Genomic DNA, 27,179 nt, shown 5'->3' with positions numbered 1-27,179 from the left:
AAAATATTTTATTGTAATTCTACTTGAAGCTGCACTCAAACATGGTACATACGTATAAAATTATTACATAATTCTGTCCGAATAAAGCCGAGAACTAACAATTGAAGAAACAATTAATGGGACTGGTCATTCGAATTATTTGCATAAACGTTAAAATCATGCTGTGCCAAACACAGTAGTTAACAATAATTATAATAGTAGCACTTTCCGAGAAACTGCCCCTTATTTCGGAATAACTAAGGCGACGAACTTTTAAAATCCACGAAACAAAGTGGGTATGTATTTTCTAGGGAATAGGCGTTGCAGCAGAAAGCTCCAGTTAATGGTTCCGTCAGACCAGGCTCGAACGTATACATTTTCAGCAGTCAAACGTATTCCGGTCACACATATTTCTTCAAATCATGCGTATGTTCGCTCGTTTTTCCCCCGATGAGAGGAATTAATAATAGACACAACGTTTTGTTTGAGAATTGTTGGAAGGAGGCGTCGGAATTTAAATTGTTGAAAGGTAAACACCGCTTTGTCGTAGAGTGAAACACTTTCGTCGGAAACCATGCTGCTCGCATGCATGCAGAATGTAATAGAGCCAAAGAATTAAAACAACGCTTTTATGGAGTTCCGTGACACATGGCTTGTCGCCGGCTTGCGGCGCATATATTAGGCTTGCCGTCTAGAATCGGAAAATACCCGATCGTTATCGTTCGCTATGAGTTCTACCGCGACGACCACATTATGTCCAGGCGTCGTAAACACGGTACTTGTAACGAACGCATTTTCATAGGGATTACTGCATATCCAGCAACTTGCTTCTGCGCTCAATGACTCTGAAATGCATGCAACCAAGTGCAAACGTGTAACTACGCCACCTTGGCATTTGAGCAGTTATATCTTTGCGAGGAGAGGTCCGAGAATAATACTTCTGGGCTCTGTATAAATGGTAACGCCGTACACTTGCGCCCTTCGAACGAATCTTCGCTTGGACATGTTTGTGTTGGAAGGCGGAGACGGGTTTCCGATGAAGAGATGGGGGAAGTCTTAGGAATCCTGCTTCTTCTAGAAATTTATTCCTGGGCACCAAATTCGGGAAAATTAGACCACTGTTGTAACCCCAAGGCAATTAATATACGGGTATTGACTGCTAGGTAATTCTCTCCGAAAAAATTATTCCGTTAAGATGCAAACTTGTTTGCCATTACTTTAAATGCCAGATTGCGAATTACTTGCTCTTATTCATTATGACTGGTGCGTGTTAATGGAATTTCATCCAGTGTATATTCTATCACAAATTTTTTTTATTAGTACCATGTCGCATGTATACGCTTCATTGAGTCTGAAATTACTAGAAAACGAAAAATTGCCCATTACCTTTCATCGTGACGCTTTTGCGGTTTTATATGCCGTAATTGAACGTAATGCAAAAAGATATTTTCTTATTGAAACAACCATTGTTCCAATTTTCACCAATTTTCAGCCAGTAATATTCGATGTCTTCTACAGTAAAACAGTGTCAATACAAATTCAATCCCGGTATGCGAATGTAAGGCTCACGAAAATATGCAAGCTGTATTCATGGTAGCGTATGGCGCTAACCGCTTACACTAGAATAACGAGCCTCTATCGTCGTGAGCTTCTCATACTGATTCCCATAAACATCAATTGCAATTGCATTAGGCTGAAATTGCGTGGAGCGTATATTAACGCGCGCGAAATTTGAATAAATTCAAAAATTGGTAAGACTTTATTTAGAACAAGGCGTGTACGTTGGTTACCAATTAGAATTTAGTAACACTATCATGCTCATATTCTCGTAAATATATCATGGTGTAAGGACTTAAGGCAGTACTAGTAGAGAATTAGCATTATCTCGTGCATTTAACCTGCCAAAGTTCAAATCCAAAACCATTTCCAAACATTTTACTTGAAATTCCATGTTGAAGCGGTCATTGCTTTGATCACATGATTGCGTGATATTGTGTCCAATATAAGTTGAATCCATTTTCCTATATTTTTTCAAGCTCCTCTTTCCTCTTCTCATTCGTGATCAATTAACCTGTGCTAGGTTTAGCGTTAAATATCAAATGACGAAGCGTGGAATGCTGGAATGAATTAATTTCATACGTTAATTAGTACCCGATACCTCGTTCTCCACTTTAAGGAGTTTCGTCGAATTCTCAGCGGGAAGAATTCTAACCGCTATTTTTCCGCAACGATTGCATCGAGGGCAAAGCGTTCAATATGCACTCGGTCGATGCTACTCCATTAACGGTCTAATAACAGCTCCTGCGCGACACCTTGACAGGCTAGGTGACAGCTGGTACAAAACGAAGGTATGTAACGCGCGTTTCCGGCAGTCCTGACGACAATGTATAACATTAGGGGCTTCATGCTGCCAGCATTTTAACTTGCTCCTGGCAAACGTGCGCGTGAACGAAGATAAACGGCCTGGCGCATTCGGCTCGAATGAATTTGGCAATCGCTCGAGACGGAAAGCAGGAAACGGAACAGATAATTCCACGGGCAGGAATAAAATATCCTGGCTACATATTCGATATCGGGGTGCCATAGGTATGGCCTTCCTTGTGTTAGATATTCCACCGGCGATCTCTCCCTTGATATTCTTGGGAGCCTGTTGCATTCATTTCCGTCTTATAATACGGGGTTATTTGTAATGGGAAGGTTTGATTGTAGACATGGCTTGTTTTATTGCTGGATTCGTAATTCTCGTTAATTTTGCTATATGCATTGAAGTGTTACGCAACACGTTATTTTAATTAGTGTTGACTGATGGACTGAACTTGCTGTTTAAATTTCTACTTCACGGTAATTTAATTATTCAGAGTTAATAACTTGGAACATTGGTTAACTAGAGAGTTTAACATTGTTAGGACGGCGGCATGAATTATTACTCAATACCGTAGACTTTATTAATGTCTAGTATATTTATTTATTGCTTTATCTATATGGGACTAACCGACCTGAAAAGTTACGTGAAAATTACTACAGTGAGGCACGAAGTTAACGGCAACAAAGGAAAATAAAAATAAGATAAGGAAATGAAGATAAAAATAAAAATATGCAAATGTACGAAGAGACGAGATGTGTATAAGTATAAAAAAAACGAATTTTCTGCAGAGATGTGCGACATGATAACTGTTTTGTTGTGTGAAGGGATTGGCTGAATGGTTATGTGGTAGAATAAGTATTGTTAACGTTAGTAATTACTATATTAATAACTGGGTGGTATGCAAACGCAGATTTATGTTTTTGTAAACGATGAAGGTGGTGTGGCCTTGACTAAAAAGTTGGAACATTGATTGATGATTTTCCAATGTATCAGAAAAATTGACAAGGCTATTGAACACTTTATACTCAAAAAGAGTACCAGAGATTTCCCTTGTTCCTTCTAACACTGTTAAAATGATGGATGATTGCATGAATTCTTAGGTATGACACGAAACAATATAGGGCTCCGCAATATGTCGTGAAACTAAACGTAATAACAGGTATCGTACTATTCCTAAGGAGCTTATACGTAATATAAAGTAATGTGCCCAGACTCCCAGAATACTTTGACAGATAGTTTGAAGTACTGTTAAATTTGTTGCTATGATTTACGTTGTTAATTGAATTGAATTAACTTGTGCATTCTCATCCAATGCTTTGTTATACTGAGCTAGCTGGCCTAGTTGTATTCCATACATTCTTTTCGACAGTGTTATACTGTCATTTGGAACATTACACATCTATTATTGTTTGAATATTTCAATTTTCTGTAGGAACTGATAGCAATTACATGATTTTAACAGGTTCTACGTTTTCAGGGACATTTTGGAAAGGTTGGGATACAAATTTTACCACAAGCAGGCTTAGAACTTGAAAGCTTTCCAATGCTATCTTATTTTTACATCTCTCTATAATATATAAATTTTATAATGCATCTACTTGTATTATGTCATTATAATATAATTTAAGCTCGATAGATAACTTTTTGTATTACACCTAAACGATGTAGATATATACAAAAGTATTTACTAGCTACGCAAATGTATATTTCCAAGTTATCCATTAAATTCGAATTTCAACACTGACCCACTTCATGATGAGCGTCCATTTATTTTTCTCAGTATTTAAACGAACTTATAATTATTCCTCGATTAGTTACTTTCCGCTAGCGTTACCTCGGTCGAAAATAGATTTTACAATTTAAATTACGATTCGGTATACGAAATTCGGAGAGAATTGGCAATGACGATGTATGAGATTGTCAGCAGACACCTCGCTGAGTATAATTCGTACCTCGGTTAGTTCCAATTTGTTACGTTTGCTTTAAATTACCATAATTGAGTTGAATTTCCTAATCTTTTATGAAAATTATTGAATATTTATGAAGAATGGTATGCCTATGCAAGATGAAACTATGAATGCCTCGCAAAAGAGGGTTTCGAAATGCATTACACCGCTTGGATATTAATGACAATTGTGCGGGTTGTCCAAATTGAATGAAATTTTGTTCATTACCTACATAAATATCGTCGGGAATTTCCCAGCAGAAATTCGATTTAAACAATTTGTAACTGAAATCTTAATTGGAATGCATGCTAGTATAGTATCTGTGGCCAACTACGTGGATAGTATCATTGAAGGGAATTGAAGCGAAATTAAGTTACAGTATGTTTAAAGAAATATTACTAGAAAGCTAATACTAGTTACCGTTAAAACCTCAGTAGGTAATGATTACAAAAATAAAGGAAGGGTAAAGAAATTTCTTCCGGTGCTGATATAAGCTCTTCAAGAATGGAATGGAATACAGTTCAAGAAGACAATGTACGGTTGTGTTTTTACGTGTGCAAGCTTGGAAGATACTAGTAATGTTTCCTAAAATTAGTCGCAATATATGTCACAACGTGAAGTAGGGTACAGTTAGTTGAGAAGTGGTTTAAACGATGAGGACTGTGATAAAGTTGCAGAAACCGAATTTGTAATGGATATTCCAAAAACGTAGCAATATATAAACATTAGCAATTGTAAAGGACATTCGCATGCAAAAGGTACAAACCGATAATCTGCTGTCCTAAACGAAACTACTGGGGCGATGGAAAATCAAGGAGTAATTTACATAGAAGTATCACAATAATAATACAAAAGCGATGTCAATCATGAGAGTAAAGTTCACAAATTGAATCACAAGAATAGTCGATACCAATTTAGAGAAAGGTTACCTCATGTTCCATGCAAAGTTAACATGCTTCTTTAGCTTAAGTAACAACTATGTGATAATAACTGAAATAGAAGTAACTTTACGTGAAAGACGGAAATGATGAACTCGAAATTTTCTATTCTCATTTCACCATAAATGGCAACAACCGGAATCCGTAAGCACATACAAGGAAAGCTTCGAATTGTCACGTGCACTTCATGAAAATTTTTCGAAGCGCATATGGTTAGTAACCATAAACGAGACACTCAAGGCAACAGCATGCCTAGAGTACCGTCATTGGTGGGCGAAGGGCGAGGATCGTGGGACGAGAAAAGAGTGATAGGCGCGCCAACGAGACCAAGCTCCTTCCCTCGCCACTATGGCTCCTCGTATCCCTTGGGCTGGTCGAGAGATATGCATCCAGGAGTGGGACGCACCATGTTGGCCTTTATAAGCGGCTTTGGCGCTCGAAGAGCAGATGCACGTGTCTCGCGAAACTGTTATAGAATGGTTAGAATTTGTCCTTCATTCGATCACCCTTCTCCTGCACGTTCCTATATTTACGGAGTACAAGTCCCTTAATGGATTGCTCCTGTGCTATAGACTCTTACATTTAATGAGTAAGATACAGTAAATGTGGCGCGTAATACCTACCAGTAAAGGTTGGCAGGCGACACAAATGTTATCAAACTGCATTCAAATTCCATGAAGTATTTGACATTACTGAAATAAGGCTATTCGGTGAAGATTAGAATCGGTAGTTAAACTTTGCAACAAAAAGTCAAAGGTTTTCCTAAGATTCGCTGAAACTGTAATCAAATTTCGCCGGAATTGCATGAAATTTGAGATTTTAATAAAACAAATATTCCTGTGCACTAATAAAGTAGTAGTAAATCTTCGCCCAAAAATCGCAAATTTCTTAATAATTCGCTGAGACCGCGATCAAGCAATACTGAAATTGCTGTAAGTGTGCGACGTTGCCTGAATAGTGTTACTATGTGCAGCTCCGAAGAAGTAAAAAAAATTTACCGCAAAAAACCCAATTATTCCAGAAGTTCGCCGAAACTGAACTCAAACTGCACTGAAAATGCATGATAGGTGCGTTATTCAGTGAATAACGCTATCCTGCGCAGTGTCGCGCAGTTCTGCAGTAGTAGTAACGCTATATCGCAAATAAATCCGTAATTTTCTAGAAAATCGCCGAATCTGCTTTCAAACTGTGCCGCAAAGGCATGAATTGTGTAGTATTCAGTCAATAACGTTTTTCATTCGGGAATTGCGGAAGAACGCTGATGATCGTGGTATAAGTTAGTACAAAGGCTGTAGAAACATGTCGATGGCTATAATCAGTAGCGTGTTATTAATTGCTTATATCTCCAGCTGCAATTATCATATCTTTTGATCATTCTCGAATCTCTACGTAATTAAAGCCGTCAGTGATGAGATTATTCCATCGGCTATAGTTCTGTAATGGTGGCTGTACGTAGGACCGTATAGTCAACTGTAGAGCACTCTAGCACAATTGATCTATACATTGATTATTATAGAGTAGCTCTGGATATTGAATCATCACTGTATAAGTCAATCCGTCGGATATAGTTCTGTGCAGTTGGCGATTCTAAGTAGTGTATTCATATTTGCCAACGTCTCAAGCGACAATTGCTATATCCATTGAATATTGAAGGGCTTCTGAACAATTTAGTAGATCACGGAACTAGTTAATGCACTTGCTGTATTACTGTGCAGATTGCAAATCTTTCTAATGTATTGCCATTTGCAAGTATCTCTTGCTGTAATTGATCCCTCCATTTTGTCATTCTATAATTGTTGCACAGATTTGACGACCAGGGAATAGATTAATCAAATATATATAGTACCGTGTTGGATGTTGTGATAAGAACAGTATTGACACTTGTTTACATCCCCAGCTATAATTTATTTGTCCTGTGATCTTTCAAGAATTGCTAAAGAACACAGATTATCATTGAATTGGTTAGTCCAATGGAAATATCACTATATTGTTAGCTACATTCAGTAATGAATTGTGGAATATTTATACCTGAAGTAACAATCGATCTATCCATTTGTCACTCTAGAGTTGCTGTACAATTTAAATGATCAGTGCATAGATCAGTTCAAGGTATACAATCATGTGTTGATGTCTGCTCCGTTTACCGGATTGTCAAGCCGAAATATCTCCTGCGGTACCTGATCTATGAATTGATAATTCCGGAATTGCTATAGAATTGGCGTTATCTGTGTATCGATTAATCCAATGGCTATAGTATAGTGATGGTAGCTGTACCTTGCACTGCATTGAATATTGTGAATATTCGAAACTATAACTCATTCTACCACTGATCCACCTAGAATTGCAATACACAGAATAACTCAGATGAACGGAGTGTAGTTTAATGTAGCAGCTATAGAACTCCGCAGATGGCTCATCATAGTATTGCATTGAAGTACACAGGGTGTATAATTTTGTAGATGCCTATGTTTAGTACTATATTGACATGTGTCAATACCTCTAGCGGAAATTGTTCCACCCATTGATCGTTCTACAACTACTGAAGGTCTCAGATGATCAGCGGACGGATTAATGCAATGGCTATAGTATAGTGTAAACGGACACACTCATTTCTTCACAGGCACTTATCAATATCACGTCCGATATGTGACCAATCCGTGGATCATTCTAGAACTGCTGTGTAGGAAAAATCGTTAGTGGACAGCATTATCCAACGGCTGTAGTGATCCGCTGACGAATGTACCAAGCACAGAACAGCCTATTATAAATATCTGAAGTCATAAGAGATCTAGGTATTGATTATGCTAAATTGCTGTGGAATTTAAATCCGCAGTGACCTAGTTTGCAGATAGTCTGCAGTACCTTGATGATGACGGTACTGAGTACTGTTTTGTACGTTGCTAATTTCAAGGGCGACCATGGAACTGTCTTTTGTAATTATAGAATTGTCACAGTATTCAGACCGCCATTGAAGAGACTAACCCAACGTCTATAGTGTTCTGCTGGTGGATCTACTAGGTAACGCACTGTCAATTGTAGATAGATCCAGCCATAAATGTTCAATGCATTGATTAATCCAGTACTGCTGCCGCACTCAAATCATCAGTGGAAAATTTAATTCAACGCCTAACGTATAGTGTAGACGGCTGTCATTAGTACTGTTTTGTCAGTTATTAATGTCTCGAGCCATAATGGATCCGCCTTCGTTCATTGTATTATTGCTATGTAACTCAAGTCATCAGTGAGCAGACTAATCGGACGGTTACAGTGATGTTTTGGTGGATGTAATATGTACCGTACTGCCAATTGTAAATATCTCTAGTCATAACTGATCTACACATTGTCAATTCTAGAATTGGTGTGGAACTGAAGTCTTCAGTGGGCATATTAATGCAAGGACTACAGTACTCAAACGATGACTGTATTCAGATCGGTTCTTTCAACTGTCGGTATCGCGATCGATAATTGATCTGTGTTCTGTCTTTCTGGAATTACAATAGAACTTGTATCATCAGTGTACAGATTAATTCAGCGGAAGCAGTGCACCGTTGGTTCACGTGCTAAGCAGTATACTGCCAATTGTTTATATTTCTAGCCAGAAAAGGTTTATATGTTGATTAAGCTAGAGTTTCTGCGGAATTTAAGTCATTATTGATCAAATTAACCCTACGCTTGAGCCACCTTGATGATGGCTCTAGTCAGTACTGTCTTGTAAGGTGTTAATATTTCGAGCGACAGCGGATCTGTCCATTGTCATTAATGTATTGATATATAATTTAAATCGATCGGCGAACAGATTATCCCAACGTCCAGTACTCTGTTGGTGAATGTACTGAGGACCATTCTGCCAGCTTTAAGCATCTCTAGCCTTAACAGATTTATACATTTACTGTTCAAGAATTTCTGTGCAGTTTATATCTCCAGTGAACAAACAAATACCACGGCTACAGTATCGTCATGATGGCTATACTATGTACTGTCTTGACGAAAGTCAGTGCCTCTAGCTTCAGTTGCCGTATCCATTGATCATTCTACAGTTGCTGAAGAACTTTGATGATGAGCGAATTGATTAATCCAATGCCTATAGTAATCTGTGAATGGAAACCCCAATACTGTATTTCTACTGTCAATGTCACTGTCTAAGCGGGAAGTATCAATTCATTAATCTAGAATTGCTATAGAACTTAAATCATCATTGAACATACTAATGCAATTTCAACAGTGCTTTGTTGACGGATATGCTACGTTCAGCACTATCAATTGTAAATGACTCTAGCCAAAGCTGACCTACACGTTCATTATTCTAGAGTTGGTGAGGAAACAAAGCCAACAGCCCACAAATTAATAAAATAGCTATATTAGAGTGATGATGGCTGTACTGAGTACGTCCTTGTCAATTGTCAAAGAAACTATCGATATGTGATACATCCCTTCACCATTCCAGAATGGCGGTTCAATTTAAGTCATCAGTGAACAACTTAACACAAAGGATACGTTACAGTGATAATGGATGTACTAAGTACTGTGCTGTCTGTTATTAATACCTTGGGCGATAATGGAACCCCCTTTTGTCAACCTAGAATTGCTGTACCCTTTAAACCGTCAGTTGACAGGGTGATCCAGACGATAGCGCTCTGCTGTTGGACGTACTATGTACCGTACTGATGATTGTATATATCTCTAGACATAACTGATGTATACATAGATTATTCTAGTATTCCTGTCGAATTTAAGTAGTCAAATAGCTGATTAATCAATCCGCTACAGTGCTCTCTTGATGGCTGCAGTCAGTGCTATGCTATCATTAGTCGATATCACTATCGACATATGCTCTATCCGTTGATCATTCCAGAAGCGCTATGCAATTCAAATCACTAGTGATGAAATTAGTACAGCAGATACGTTACTGAGGTAATGGCTGCATTCAATTACTGTACTGTCATTTGTTAGTGTCATGGGCGAAGATGCATGTGTCTTTTGCCATTCCAAATTTGCCATAGAAGCTAAATCATCATTGCATATATTAATACAGCGGCCACAGTGTTCTGTCGGCAAATGTAGGAAGTAGCGCTTTGCCAGCTGACAATATCTCTAGACATAACCGCACTATACATTAGTTATACTAGAATAGCTGCGGAACCTATATCTTCAATGAACAAGCTAATCCAACGGCTACTATACAGTGACGATGGTTATACTCAGTACTGTGTTGGCAATTGTTAATATCTCTAGGTATACTGGATCTGCATTTTTCATTCTAGAATTACTGTAGAACATAAATCGCCAGTAAGCAGACTTATCCAACGAAATCAGTGCTCTCTTGATGGATGTCCGACGCTACGTAATGCCAGTTGCAAATATCTCTAGTCTTATCCGTAATATACATTAAACATTCAAGTTTGGCAGCGAAATTTCAATCATCAATGATGAAATTTATCAAACGTCTGGAGTACCGTGATGATGACCGTACCCAAAGAATTGCTGTGAGTTTTTAATTCCTTGAGGGTAATGTGTCTGACTTTTCTCATTCTGGAGTAGCAAGAGTATTTATATCATGAGTAAACATATTTTTCCATCGCGAATAGTGCTCTTTTTGTGGATGTACTGGGTACCATACTTCCTGTTGTAAGCATCTCTAGCAACGAAGGTAAGGTACATTGATTATTCTAGTATTGCATTGGAATTTGAATCATCAAGGTACGAATTATTCCAGCGGCCACATTACGGTGACGATGGCTACCCTCAGCATAGTGTTGTTAATAGCTAATATCTCGACGACTAATTTATCCGTCCTTTGCCTTTCTAGATTTGCTACTGAATATAAATCATCATTAGACACATTAATCCAATGGCTAGAGTGCACGGACGGTGGATGTATAAAGTAACGTAATGTCAGTTGTAAACATCACTAGCCAATACCATACATTGGTTACTCTAGATTTACTGAGGTATACAAAATATCAATCAACAATGTAACTCAACAGCTAAAGTAAAGTGACGATGTATGTACCCAGCATTGCGTTGTCAACTGTGAATATGCCGAGAGATTATGGATCTGTGTATTGTCATTCACGAATTGCTATTAAGTTTACGTCAGTGGACAAAGTAGTACAACGGCTACGGTGCTGTGATGATTGCTGTACTCAATAAAGGTTTTTCGTCTGTTAATAATTCGAGTGTCAATGGATCTGCCTTTTGTAGCTATAGAATTGCTATAACATCAGAATCATCATCGTACAGATTATTCCAAAGGCTAGGGTGCTCATTTGGGGGATATACTATGCACTGTAATGTCAGTTGCAATTATCTCTAGGCATAAAGGTACAATGGGTTGGTTATTCTAGAAATGCTGCGGAGTATATAGCATCAATGAACAAGTTAATCCGTCCGCTATAGTACCGGGATGATAGCTCCACTTTGTACTGTGTTGTCAATTACTAATTTCCAGCGGGATAAATGATCTGTCTTTTGTCCTCCTAGAATTGCAGGAAAAAATATATCATCAGTGAGCAGAATAATCCAACTGCAACGGAGCTCTGATGGTGTATGTTCAATGTGGAGTACACACAATTCTAAATATCTCAAGCCATAACAGTACAATGCATTGATTATTCTACATTGACTTTGGAATATAAATCACGAATGGAAAAGGTAATTTAACGGCTAGGGTACTGAGGCTATAGCTGTACTCAGTACTATGTTGCCAATTGTTAATATCTTGAGGATAATGGATCCGCATTTTGCATTCTATCATAGCTACAGAATGTATATAAGCAGTGAACTGACTAATCCATCGGCAATAGTGCTCACTTGATTGATGTACCGAGTACCGTACTGTCAATAGCAAATCTCTCTAGAGGTAAAAGTAGTAAGTAACGATTATCTGGAATTGTTTGGAGACTTAAATCCACAATGATCTAATTACGCCAAAGGCAATAGTACTGTCATCTTGGCAGCACTCAGTACTACGTTGTCTATCGTTAATATCTCGCTGGTTAAAGCGCTTCTCCTTGCCATTATGAAATTGCTACAGAATTTATGTAACCATTGAACAGATTAATCCACCGGCTACAGTGCCCTTTTTGTGAATGTAATAAGTTGCTTACAGTCAGTTGTATATACCTCTGTCAGTAAGCGTAAAATACATCGACTATCGGAGTATGGCTGACTAATTTAAATCGACAATGGACAAAGAAATCCAACGGCTACAGTACTGCGACGAAGGCTGTACTCAGTACTGTTTTGTAAATTGCTAATATCGCGAGGGATAATGGACCTTCATTTCGCAGCCCAGAATGGATACAAAAACTATGTCATCACTGAAGAAGCCTTTCCTACCTATAAAGTGCTATATTGGTGGATTTACTAGGCAACGTGCTGTCAGATGGAAATATCTCTAGCCATAACCATACTATACATTGATTATTGCGGAATTGCTTTGGATTCTACATCATCAGCGAACAATGTAGTACAACCGCTGCATAGTTGTGATGATAGCCGTACTATGCAGCTTGTCGTCAATCGCTACTGTTTCGAGGCTCTGTGGATGTGTACTTTGCTATTACAGTATTGCTACGGGACTTATGTCATCAATCAACACATTATTCCAACGGCTACAGTGCTATATCCGTGGACGTAGTAAGTGCCGTACTGCCAGTTGCAAATATCTATATCCATAATGGAACCATACATAGACTCTTACACAATTTCCTTGGAAATTACATCGTGAGTGCACACGTTAGTGCAACAGATACAGTAGTCGGATGATGGCTGCTTCCAGTAATGTGTTATCCATTGTTAATATCTCGAGGGATAATGGATTTGACATTTGTCCCTCTAGAGCATTTATGTAATATTAACCACCACCCGACAGATTAATACAGCGGCAGCAGTGCTCTGCTTGTGGAATTATTGCGTACCGTACTATCAGTTGGACACATTTCAAGCCACAAACGAACCATATATTTACTTTTCTAGAGTCACATTCGAATTTACGTCTTCACTGAAGAAGGTGGACCAACGGCTAAATTACTGTGACGAGCGATGTACTCAATACTGTGTTTTCAATCGCTAATGCCTCGGTGCATAATGGATCTGCATTTATCGTTCTAGACATGCCGTTTTATAAGTGTCATCAGTGAATTGATAAATCCAACGGCAAATGTGCTCTCTTAGTGGATGTCCTGAGCGCCGTGTTATCTATAGCAGAGAGTCACTAACCAGAACCCCACTATAGATATGTCATTCTAGAATCATTTTCGTACTTATATCATAAATGACCAAAGCATCCCAACGGTTTCATTACTGTGACGAAGGCTGTACTCAGTAGTTTGTCGTTACTTGTGATTGTATTGAGGGTGCGTGGATAAGCATTTTGTTACTATCATAGTGTTATGGAATTTATATCGTCATTGAACGGATTAATCCAACGATGGGGTGCTAAATTAGTGATTGTATTAAGTACCGCACTGACAGCTGGAAATATCTGAAGCCGTTACCGTAATGTACAATGATTGTTCCAGAATTACCTTGGAATGTACATCACGAGTGGATGAAGAAGACCATCGCCTACAGTAGTTAGATGGTGGCTATACTCGGTAATGTGATGCCAGTGTTTAATATCTCGAGGTATAATGGACCTGACTCTGGTCCTTCCAGGATCTTCATAAAATATTGATCATCGTTGTACAGATTAATACATCGGCAGCAGTGCACTGCTGGTGGAAATACCAAGGTCAGTCCTGCCAATTGGAGATATCTCGAGCCATAACCGTACCATAAATTCATTATTATAGAATGTCTTCCGAATTTAGGTCATCTGAGTACAATGTAGACCAACGGCTACAGCACTGTGATTATGCCTGGCTCTGTAGTATGTTGTCAATTGTAAATACCTCGATGGTCAGTGGATCTGTGTTTCGGCTTACTACAATTGTTTTAGAATATAAATCATCATTGAACAGGTGAATCTAACGGCTACAGTGTTATATTGGTGGATGTTATAGGTTCCGCACTCTCAATTCATTGTGCCTCAGGCCATAAACGTAATATACATAGATAATTTCAGAATACCTTTCGAATTTACATGAGTGAGCAATGTAGTCCAACGGCCACAAAACTGTGTTGATGGCTATAATGGTTACTGTGTTGTCAATCCTTAATTTCTCCATGTACGATGGAACTGACTTTTGTCATTTTAGAAAAGCTGTCAAACATAATTAATCTCTCAACAGACTTATACAGTGGCTGCTGTGATCTGCTGGTGGACGTATCAATTACCCTACTGTGAATTGTAAAGGTCACTAACAATAACGGTAATATGCGCAGGTTATTCCTGAATAGCTTAGAAATTTACATCATCACTGATCAAAGTAGTCCAACGTATAAATTACACCGACGATTGCTATAATCAGTATTGTGTTGTCAAATGTTAATGTATAGATGGACGGTGGACCTGTATTTTGTCATTCTGAAATTGCCGTAGGGTTTATATAATCATTCCACAGATCAATCCAACGGCAAACGTGCTTTGTTGGTAGAGGTGGTAATTGCAGTACTGTGAATAGTAAATGTCACTAGATATAACCGTTGTGTGCATAGGTTATTGCAGAGTTGCTACGGAATCTGTGTCATAAGTTAACATATCAGTCCGACGTCAAAATTACTATGACGGTGGCTGTACTCGGTACAGTGTTGTCAATTGTTCGTACCTCGAGGTACCGTGGTCCTGTATTTTGTCATTCTAGAGTCGTTGTAGAATATTTATCATCACAGAAAAGATTAATCCATCGCCTAATGTACTATATTGGTCGATGTGGTAAGTACCGTACTGTCAATTTCAAATATCTCAAGCCACACCCGTAATATACATTGGTTATACCACAGTTGCTCTGGTACATACATAATGAGTGGTATAAGTAGTCCATCGGCTACATTGCTCTGATGATGGCTGCACTCATTACTGTGCTGTCAAGTGCAAACATCTTGAGCGATAATGGACATGTCATTTGCCATTCTATAGTTGCCAGGCAAACAATATTATCATTGTGCAGATTAATACAGCGGCTGCAGTGCTCTGATGGTGGATGTAATAAGTTCTGTACTCTTAATTGGAAGTATCTCAATGCAAAAACGCGACATTCAATGATTACTCGAGAATTGCTGTCGAACTTACGTCATCAGTGAACAATGTAGTCCAACACCTACATCACAGTGATGGTGGCTGTACTCAGTGCTGTGACTTCACCTGCTAATTTCTCTGGGGATAATGGATCTGCATTTCTCGTTCAAGTATTTCTGTATAGTAGACATAATCAGTCAACAGATTAATCCAACGACGGCAGTGCCCTCTTGGTGGATGTACTAATCGCCGCACTGACTATTGTATGTGTCAGTAGACATAACCGCAATATGCGTATGATGTCCTAGAAATTCATTTGAATACACATCACGAGTCAACAAAGTAATCAAACGCGTACATGAGTGTGGTGATGCCTGTACTCAGTACTGTGTCGCCAATTGTTACTATCTCGAGTGTCAGTGCAACAGTATCTTGCCGATATAGGACTGTTATAGGATTTAAATCACCATTGAACTGTATAATACAACGGCTACTGTGCTATATTCGTGGATGTAGTAGGTAGCGCTGTGCCAACTCTAAATATATCCAGCCATAACCGTAGTATACGTATATTATACAAGAATTGCTATGGAAATGACATTATTATTGAACAAGGTTACCCTACACCTACAATACTGTGATGACGGCTGCACTCAGTAAGGTGTTGCCAATAGTCCTCATATAGAGGGATAATGTATCTGCATTTCTGGGTCGAAAATTGCTGTGTAGTGTCCACCATCACTGGGCACATTAATTCAGCGGCAGCAGGGATATCTTTTGGAAGACGTACTAAATGCCGTACTGTCAACTGTAAACATCACTAGAAGAAACAGCACAATACATTGGTTACACTAAAATCACGTTCCAATTTACGTTATCAATGAACATAGTAGCCCAGCGGCTTCATTATTGTGATGGTGCTTTTATTCAGTACTGTGTTTTCAATTGTTAATATCTCGAGTGCCAGCGGATATGTACTTTGTTCTTCAAGGATTGATATGGGATTAAAATCGTCATTGAACAAATTGATTACACGACTGTTGTGCTATTTTGGCGGAATTAATAAGTACCGTACCGTCAATTAGAAATGTCTCAAGCCAACCGAAGAGTACATATGTTAATATAGAAGTGCCCTGGAATTTGCGTCATCGATGAACAAAATTATTCAGCGGCTACAATGCTGCGAAGATGGCTGTACTCTGTACTGTGTTATCATTTGCTAATATCTCGAGGGATGAATGTTCTCCATTTCTCGCACTAGAATTACTGCGGGGCACAAAACATCAGCGAACAGATTTACACAGCGGCAACTGTGATCAATTTCAGGATGTAACAAATACCGTACTCTGAATTGCAAGTAGCCCTAACCATAACCGCACAATAGATATATTATTATAGGATCACCTTCGAATTTACATTATCAGTGAGCACTGTAGTCCAACGGCCACATTACTGTGATGGTAATTGTACTCAGACCTGTGTTGTAAATTGCAAATATCTCGAGGGTCAGTGGATCTGTATTTTGCCGTATTAGAATTTTTGTAGGGTTTACATCAAAATTGAGCAAATTAATGCAGCGGCTGCTGTGGCGTATTGGCGAATGATATAAGTACTGAAATGTCAGTTGGAAATGTCTCAAGAGAACCGTAATATACATAGGTTACTCCAGAGTTGCTTTGGAATTTACATCATATGTGAAAAAGCTATTCAGCGGCTACAGTATTGTGACGATGGTTGTAACCAGTACTGCTTCGTCAACTGTCAGTATCTCGAGTGGTAAAGGACCTGCATTTCTCGCTGTAGAATTGCTGTGAAATATTTATCACCAGTGGACAGAATATTCCTACGGCAAATGTGATCTGTTGGGAGCTGTAGTAAATGCCGTGCTGTCATTTGTAGATATCACTAGTTATAACTGCGCCATACCTAGGACATTTTAGGTTCATTTGCGAATTTACATCGTCAGTGAACAAAGTACACCAGCGGATAAATTGCTGTGATGGAGGTTGTACTTAGTACTGTGTTGTCAATTGTTAATGACTCGAGGGTCAGTGTATCTGTATTTTGCTATTTTAGAAATATTATAGAGCATAAATGACCATTGAACAGATTAATTCAACGACAAGTGTGCTACGCTTGTGTATGTAATATGTACCACACAGTCATTTGGAAATGTCTGAAAAGTACTGTAATATACATAGGCTACCCTAGAATTTGTTTGTAACTTACATCATCAGTGTACAAGATTATTCAACTGCTAGAATTTTGTGATGACGGCTGTACCCAAAACTGCGTCGTCATTTGTCAATATCTCGTGGGATAGAGGATCGGCATATCCCGTTCTGGCATTGCGATGGAATAGGCATAATGAGTGAACAAATCAAAACGACGGCAACAGTGATTTGTTGGAAGATGAACCAAATGCCGTACTGTCTACTATAACTGTCAGAAGACGTAATCGCAAAATACGTATGTTATCCTACAGTATCCTTCGAATTTACATTATTAGTGAAGAAAGTAGTCCAACGGCTGCATTACTGTAATTTTGTGTGTATTCACTCCTGTGTTGTAAAATGCTAATATCTCGAGGGTCAGTGAGTATGTATTTTGTAATTCTAGAATTGTTATGTAACTTAGATCACCACTGAACGGAATAATCCAACGGCTACTCTTCTATAATGGTAGGAATAGTGAGTACAGCACTGTCAATTGGAAATATCCCGAGACAGCCGTATTGTAAGTTAATAATTTCGGAATAGCTTTGGAATTTTCGTCCTCAGTCAAAAAAATTGTTCAACGGCTACAACACTGTAATGATGACCATACTGAGTAGTGTGCTATTCTTTCTACTTCAAAAGGTATAATGCTTCTGCATTTATCGCTCTATAATTGCTGTGGATTATACATCATCTGTGAACAGCTCAATCCGGCGGCAGGAGTGATGTGTTTGAAGACGTGCTAAATGAAGTACAGTCAACTGTAAGTATCACAAAGCATAACCGAAGAATGCGCAGCTTTGTCGAGAAACTGATTCGAATTTATATTGTCAGTGAACAAAGTGCGATATTTGTGGATGATATCAGAACCGTAATGTCAATTGGATATATCTCCGGACAATCGTAGTGTACACAGATTCCTCTATAATGCAAAGGAATTTACAACATCAGTGAACAAAATTTTTCAACGGCTACAGTGCTGTGGCCATGGCTGCTCTCTGTGCCGTGTTAACGTTTGCAAATATCTCGAGGGTCAATGGATCTGCATTTCTCGTTCTAGAATTGCTGTGGGTTATACAAAATCAGTGAAAATATTATCACGACGGCAACTGTGATATGTTGCAAGAAGTACTAGTTGCCGTACATTCATTTGTAAATATCACTGCACGTGGCCGCACAATTCATAGGTTGTACTCGAATCACATTCGAATTTACGTTATTAGTGGACATAGTTGTCGTACGTATAGATTACTGTGATGGTGGTTGTACTCAGACCTGTGTTGTAAATTGCTAATGTTCCGAGACTCAGTGGATCTGTATTTTGCGGTTTTAGAATTTTTGTAGAATTTACATCATAATTGAGCAAATTAATCCAGCTGCTGCTGTGCCGTATTGGCGAATGTTATAAGTACCGTACTGTGAATTAGAAATGTCTATAGACAACGGTAATATACATAGATTACCCTAGAATTGCTTTCCTACTATCATCATCACTGAACAAAATTATACAACGTCTACAGTGTTGCGATGATGTCTGTAATCAGTACTGCCATGTCATTTATTAATTTCTAGAGGCTTAATGCACCTGCATTTCTCGCTCCAGATTTGCTGCGGAATATACGCTAACAGTGAACAGACTAATCCAACGACAACGGTGAACTGTTTGGAGATGTACTAAATGCCGCACTGTAAACTGTAAATATCACTGGACACAGCCACACTATGCATAGGTTACTCCAGCATCACCCTCGAATTTTCATTATTAGGGTACAATTTAGTATGGCGGCTACATATATGTGATGTTCACTGTACTCAGTACTATGTTGTAAACTTCTAATAATTGTAGGGTCAGTGGATCCTTATTTTGTCATTCTAGTATTGTTATAGAATTTAAAGCATCATTGAACAGAATAGTCAAACGACTACTATGCTATATTGGTGGACGCAGTATGTACTGTACTATCATTTGAAATATCTGAGGGCAGCCGTAATATACATTGATTATTCTAGAATTGTGGTGAAATTTACATGATTAGTGAACAATGGTACTCGACATCTACAATGGTGTGATGATGTCAGTACTCTGTACTATGTCGTCATTTGTTAATATCTCAAGGAATATTGGACCTGCTCTTCTCGTCCTTTAATTGCTGTGGAGTATACATCATAAGAGAGCAGATCAATCGGACAGCAGACATAGGTCTGTTGCTAGAAGTAGAATATGCCGTACTGTCAATTGTAACTGTCACTCAGCATAACCGCACAATGCATAGGATATTCTAGTATCACTTTCGAATTTATATTACTAATGGACGAAGTAGACCAACGGCTACATTACTGAGATGTTGGTTGCACTCAGAATTGTGACGTAAATTTTGAATAACTGGGAGAAGAATGGACTTGTATCTTGTAATTCCAGAATTGTTATAGAATGCACATCATCAATGATCAGATTAATTCAGCGACGACTGTGCTACATTGGCGGATGTAGTTAGTACCGTACAGTCAATTGCAAATAGCTCAAGACAACAGTAATATACATAAATCACTATAGAATTGCTTTGAAACTTACATCATCAGTGAACAATACTATACTACGGCTAAGATACGATTTTGGTGGCTGTAATCAGTACTGTGCTTTCATACTTTAATTTCTCGAGGGATAATGGATCTGCATTCCTCGCTCAAGAGTTGCAGCGGAATATACATCACAAGAGAGCAGATCTATCCGGCAGCAACATGGGTCTGCTGGAACACGTAGTAAATGACGTACTGCCAATTGTAGGTATCACTGAACATAGCCGAACAATACAGATGTCATCCTGGAATCGTTTTCGAATTTACATAATCAGTGAACAAAGTAGTCCATCGTAATCGTTACTGTGTCGATGACTGTGCTCAGTGCTGTGATGTTATATGTTACTACCTCGAGGAACAGCGGATCTGCATTTTTCGTTCTAGAATTGCTGTAGAATATACGTCCACAGTGAAATGATTATCCGAACGGCAACAGTGCTCTCTTGGGAGAAGCACAAATTGCCGTATTGTCAATTGTAATTATCACTAGCCACAACCGCACTGCAAACATGTCATTCTAGTGTCACATTCGAATTTACGTTATCAGTGAACGTAGTCGGCCAAAGGGTACATTACGGTAATGGTGGCTGTACTCAGTACTGTGATATCAATTTTCAATATTACGACAGATAATGGATTTGTCCTTTGTCATTCTAGAGCAGCAGCAGAGCGCAAGTAATTTGTGAACAGATAAGTCCAACAGCAACAGATCTCTGTAGGTAGATGCGCTAAGATCCGTTCTGTCCATTCGAGATGTCCCAAGCCGTAACAGTAATAAGCGTTGATTATTCCAGAATTTCTTTGGAATTTGCATCATCAATGGACAACGTAGCACAACGGCAACAGTACTGAGACGAGGGCTGCGCTCAGTATTCTGTTGTCAGTTGCTAACGTAGCGTGGGATAATGGATCTGAATTGTGTCATTCCAGAATTACTGCAGAATATAAATCATCATTGAACAGATTAATCCACCGTCTACAGTGCTCCGTTGGAGGATGTAACCAGCATCGTACAATTAATTGTAAATATCCAAAGCTGTAACCGTGCTATAAACTGGTTATCATAGAATTGCTTTAGAATTTGCAACATCAGTCGAAAATAGTGCAACTTATACAGCACTGTGGAGATTGCTGTACTCAGCACTGTGTCGTCAATTGCTTGCACTTCGTGGGCAGTGGACCAGTGTTGATTCATTCCAGAATGGTTATCGAACTTAAATCATCATTGAACAGTTTACTACATCTGCTACAGTGCTATATTGATCTACGTAATAAGTACTGTACTGTCATTTGGAAATATCCCAAGCCAAAACCGTACGATACCTTCATTACCCCATAAGTTCTTTGGAATTATAATTATTATTGTACAAGGTAGTCCAACGGCTACACCACTGTGACGATGCCAGCACTCTGTACTGTGCCGTGAACGGTTAATACCTCGAGTGACAGTAGATCAGTATTATGACACTTTTCCATTGTGACAGAAGTTGAATCATCACTGAACACTTTAATCTAGCGGATACTGTGCTATATTGGTGGATATAATACGTTCTGTAACTTCAACTGGAAACATCTCAAGCCATAACCGTAATAAGCGTAGATAATTTCAGAATTGCTTTAGATCTTAAAGCATCAGTGGTCATAGAGCCACAACGTCTGCAGCACTGTGAAAATGGCTCTACTCAGTACTCTCCTGTCAATTGCTAATACCTCGAGAGACAATTGACCTGCATTTCTCGTTCTAGAATTTATGTAGAATATACATCACCGGCGAACAGGATAGTCGGACGACAATAGTGCTCTGTTGGTAGGTAGACTATACGCCGTACTGTCATTTGGAAATATTTCTGGCCATAACCGTGCAATACATTGACTATAAGAGAAGGGCTTGCCGCAGAACTTTGGTCATTCCTGGGCAGCTTAATCAATTGCCTATACTGTTATATAGTACGGACGTAATAAGTGCTGTACTGTTAATTGGAAATATCTCAAGCCACAACAGTCATATACAATGATTATACCATAACTGCGCGGGAATTTACATCATGAGTGAACAAAGTTGTCCAACAGCTGCATTACCGCGATAATGGCTGTAATCAGTATTGTGCTGCCAATTGTTGATATTTCGTGGGATAGTGGTCCTGTATTATGCCATTCTCGAATTTTTATCGAATTTATATCATCATCAAACAGTTTAATCCAACTTCTACAGAGATACAATGGTGGATGTAATAAGTACCGTACAGTCAGTGGGAAATATCTCAAGCCATAGCCGTACAATACATTGATTATGCCAGAATTGCTTTGGGACTGACGCTATCAGTGAACCAAATTATTCTAAGTTACAATACTGTGATGATGCCTGTACACATTACTTTGTCGTCAATTGATAATATCTCGAGGGTCTGTCGATCAGCATCTTATCATTCTAGTATTGTTATCGAATTTATATCATCACAGAATTTATTGATACGGAGTCTGAATTGCCTTGCTATTAGATTTACTATATACCGCGTTGTCAATTGGAAATATTTCTGCCCATAGCCTTAGTATACATTGATTATTTTGGAAACGCTTTGCAGCTGTCATTATCAGTGAAAAATGTTATTCAGCCGCGAGAAAGTTATGATGATGGCTGTAATCAGTACCGTTTGTCAAGTGTTTATATCTCGAGGTACAGTGCATCAGTATCTTGTCATTCTAGGAATGTTATAGAATTTAAATCGTTATTGATCCAGCTACCATATCGCTATACTGGTGGACGTAATATGTACCGCACTGAAAGTTGAAGATGCCTTAAGGCATTGCGGAACAATACATTGAATATTACATAATTGCTTTGGAATTTAGGTCCTATTTGGACACTGTAGTACAACGGCTACAGTGCTCTGACCATGGCTGAAATCAGTACTGTGTTGTCAATTGCAGGTATCCCGTGGCTTAATGGGTCAGTCTCTTGTCTTCCTAGGGTTTCTACGAAATCGGTGTTATCACTGAACGGAAAAACACAGCAGCTGCTGTGCTGTACTGATAGATGAACGTAGTACAGTGCTGTCACGTGTCAGCATCTCTTGGCATAACCATACCAAAACAGTGTTAATTCTGGAGTTGCTTTGGAATTTACATCATTAGCGAAGAAAGTAGTCCAACTGCTGCATTACTGCGATGATGGACGTACTCAGTAGTGTGGTCTCCATTGATAATATCTCGAGGCATAATGGATCAGCATTTCTCGCTTTAAAATTCCTGTCTGTTTTACATCATCAGTGAATGGAGTTATCCAACGGCAGCAGCACTCTGTTCCTAGATTTACTAAACGCCGTAATGTTAATTGTGTGCATTACAAGACATAACCGCACTATACATAGGTAATTCGAGATCCTCCTTCGAATTAACATCAATGGTGAAAAAAGTATTCGGACGGCTACGCTACTGTGAAGATTGCTGTACTCAGTGCGGTGTTGACAATTTTTAATGTTTCGAGGAATAACGGAACCCCCCTTTGTCATTCTAGTATAGCTATACGGTCTGAATCATCATGGAACACGTTAATGCAGCGGCCGCATTGCTCTGCTGTAGGACTTAGTATGCAACGTGCTGTTGTCTGGAAACATCTCATGCCATTACCGTAGTAAACATTGATTATTTTGGAATTGCATTGCATCTTTCATTAGCAGCGAAAAATATTATTCAGCCGCTAGTAGCATGTGATCATGGCATTATCAGTAGAGTTTTGTCAATCGTTTATTCCTCGAGAGTCAGTGGAACCGTATTTTATTATTCTATAATTAATATTGCATTTAAACCGCCACTGAAGAGATTAACACAACGTGTACTGTGATACATCTGTGGATGTAATAAGTACCGTTCTGTCAACTGGAAATGCTTCATGCCATAGCCGCGGTATATAAGGATTGAACCGGAATCTCTATGGAACTTTCGTCGTCAGTGAACAAAGTTATTGCACGCCTGAAATTCTGAGATGATATCTGCTGTTTTGTCACTCGTTAGTATCTCGGATAATAATAGACCTGCTTTCCTCCTTCAAGTATTTCTGTGGAATATACATCATAAGTGAACAGATTAATTCGACAGCAACTGTTATCTGTTGGAAGATGTACTAAATGCCGTATTGTCAGTTATAAATGTCACTAGCCGTAATCGCATTATACATGTGCTATCCTAGAATCACTTCCGAATTCATATTATCATTGAGCAAAGTAGTGCATCGTCTGGATTACTGCGATGATGGCTGTACTTATTACAGTGCTGGCAATTGTCAACTTCTCGAGGGTCAGTGGATCTGCATTTTGGCATTCTAGCATTGTTATTGAACATAAGTCATCATTGAACATACTAATCCAATGACCGCTGTGCAATATTGGAGGATGTAAAATGTATCGTACCGTCAATGGAGAATACCTCAAGACATAGCCGTAAATATCATTTGCAATTCCAGAATTTCTTTAGAATTTACGACATCAGTGATCAATGACGTCCAACGCCTACAGTACTCTGAAGATGGCTGTATTCTGTACTGTGTAGTCAATAGTAAATATATTGAGGTATAACGTACCTGAGATTCTCGTTCTGGAATTGCTGTGTAACATACATCTTCAGTTGCCAACGTAATCCAGAGGTAACAGTGCTTTGTTGGCAGTTGTACTGATTACCGTACTGTGTACTGTAAACGTCACTAGCCATAAAAGTGGTACACACAGGATATTCAAGAACTACCTAGGAATATACATCGTCGGGGAACAAATTAGTACAACGTACATGTTACTGTGATGACGGCTGTAATCAGTACATTGTTGTCAATTGCCGATACCTCGAGGGTTCGTGGGCCTGTATCTTGTCAATCTAGAAATGTAGTAGTGTTTATAGCATCACTGAACAGTTTAATCCATAGCCTAAGCTGACATGTTGGTGGACGTAACGTGTACCGCACAGTCTATCGGAAATATATCAAGCCGCCACAGGATTATGCATTGTTTATGCCATAAATGAACAGCAATTTACATCATGAGGGAACAAAGTTGTCCAACCGCTGCATTACTGTGATAATGGCTGCAACCAGTACTGTGCCGTCAATTTCTGATACCTCGAGGAATGGTGGACATATTTTATGCCATTCTGGAATTGTTATCGAATATATATCATCATCGAACAGTTTGACCCATCGGCTACATTGATATATTGGTGGGCGTAACAGATACCGTACTGTCGTACATCGTACAATTAATTGTAAATATCCAAAGCTGTAACCGTGCTATAAACTGGTTATCATAGAATTGCTTTAGAATTTGCAACATCAGTCGAAAATAGTGCAACTTATACAGCACTGTGGAGATTGCTGTACTCAGCACTGTGTCGTCAATTGCTTGCACTTCGTGGGCAGTGGGCCAGTGTTGATTCATTCCAGAATGGTTATTGAACTTAAATCATCATTGAACAGTTTAGTACATCTGCTACAGTGCTATATTGATCTACGTAATAAGTACTGTACTGTCAATTGGAAATATCCCAAGCCATAGGCGTACAATGCATTGGTTACTCCAGAATTGCCTTGGAATTTATATCATCAGTGAACAATGTATTCCAACGGCTACATTACACTGATGATGGCTGTACTCAGTACTGCGTTGTCAATTGGCAATATCTCGAATGTCAGCTGATCTTTACTTTGTCATTCTAGAACAGCTATGGCGTTTAAATCGTCATAGAACGGAATAATCCAACGGCCAGTCTGCTGTATTGGTGAATGCAACGAGTACCGTATTGCCAATTGGAGCTATCTCAAACCATAACCGTAGTATACATTGATTATTTCATAAGTGCTTTGACAATTACATCATCAGTGGAAAAAGCAGTCTAACGGCTACATTCCAGTGATGGTTGTTGCACTCAGTGCTGCGTAGTCAATAGTTAATTTCTAGGGGATAATGAACCTTCATGCTTCATTCCACAAATTCCGTAGGATATGCAACTTCAGTGAACTTTTTAATCCAACTGCAACAGTGCTTTGTTGGTAGATGTACTGATTACCGTGCTGTGAGTTGTATACATCACTAGCCATAACATAAGTATACATAGGTTATTACAGACATACATTGGAATATAGTTCATCAGTGAACTGAGTAGTCCAACGTCTACATATATGTGCCGATGGCTCTACGCAGTACAATTGTTAAGGTCGCTAGGGTTGTTCGACATGCTCTCTCCCATTCTGGATTTGTTACAGAACCTAAGTCATCATTGCACGGAATAATGGAACGGCAACAGTGCTCTAATGGCTGACGTGCGGAGTACCGTACTGTCAATTGCAAATATCTCCGGCCACAACCGTACTATATATTGATAATTCCAGAACTGCTTTGGAATTTACATCATCAGTGAAGATAGATACTCGACTGGCACACCAGTGTTGTGACGGCTGTATTCAGTACTGTGTTGTCAATTGCTAATATCTCGTGGGATAATTGATCTGCATTTCTCTTTCTGGAATTGCACTAGACCATGCATTGCCTGTGACCAACTTAATACATGGGCATAATTTATCTGTTGCTTGATGTAGCAATTATCGTACTTTGAATTGTAAATATCTCTAGCCATATTTGTAGTATACATTGAATATTCTGTGATTGCTTTGCAACTGAAATTATCTGTGAATGGGGTTATTCAACGGTTACAATAATGTGATGATGGCTGTACTCAGTAATTTGTCGTCAGTTGATAATGTCGCGAGGCATAATGTTTCTGCTTTCCTCGTTCTAGAATTGGTGTAGGATATACATCTTCTGTGACCAACTAAACCCAACGGAACAGTGCTCTGCTTGTATATGTACCAATTACCGTACTGCGAATTGCAAGGGTCTCTGTCCCAAAACATAGTACACATTGATCTTCCTTCAATTGCTTTGGAACTGACATTAGCGGCGAACAAAGTTATACAGCCGATGAAGTAGCATAATGATGGCTGTGCTCAGTACCGTGTTGTCGCTCGATAACATCTTGAGGGATAATGGATCTGCATTT

This window comes from Eufriesea mexicana, unplaced genomic scaffold, assembly GCF_001483705.2.
Source record: "Eufriesea mexicana isolate 0111107269 unplaced genomic scaffold, ASM148370v2 scaffold1447, whole genome shotgun sequence".
Classification (NCBI taxonomy): domain Eukaryota; kingdom Metazoa; phylum Arthropoda; class Insecta; order Hymenoptera; family Apidae; genus Eufriesea; species Eufriesea mexicana.
Note: the sequence above shows the minus strand (reverse complement) of the source record.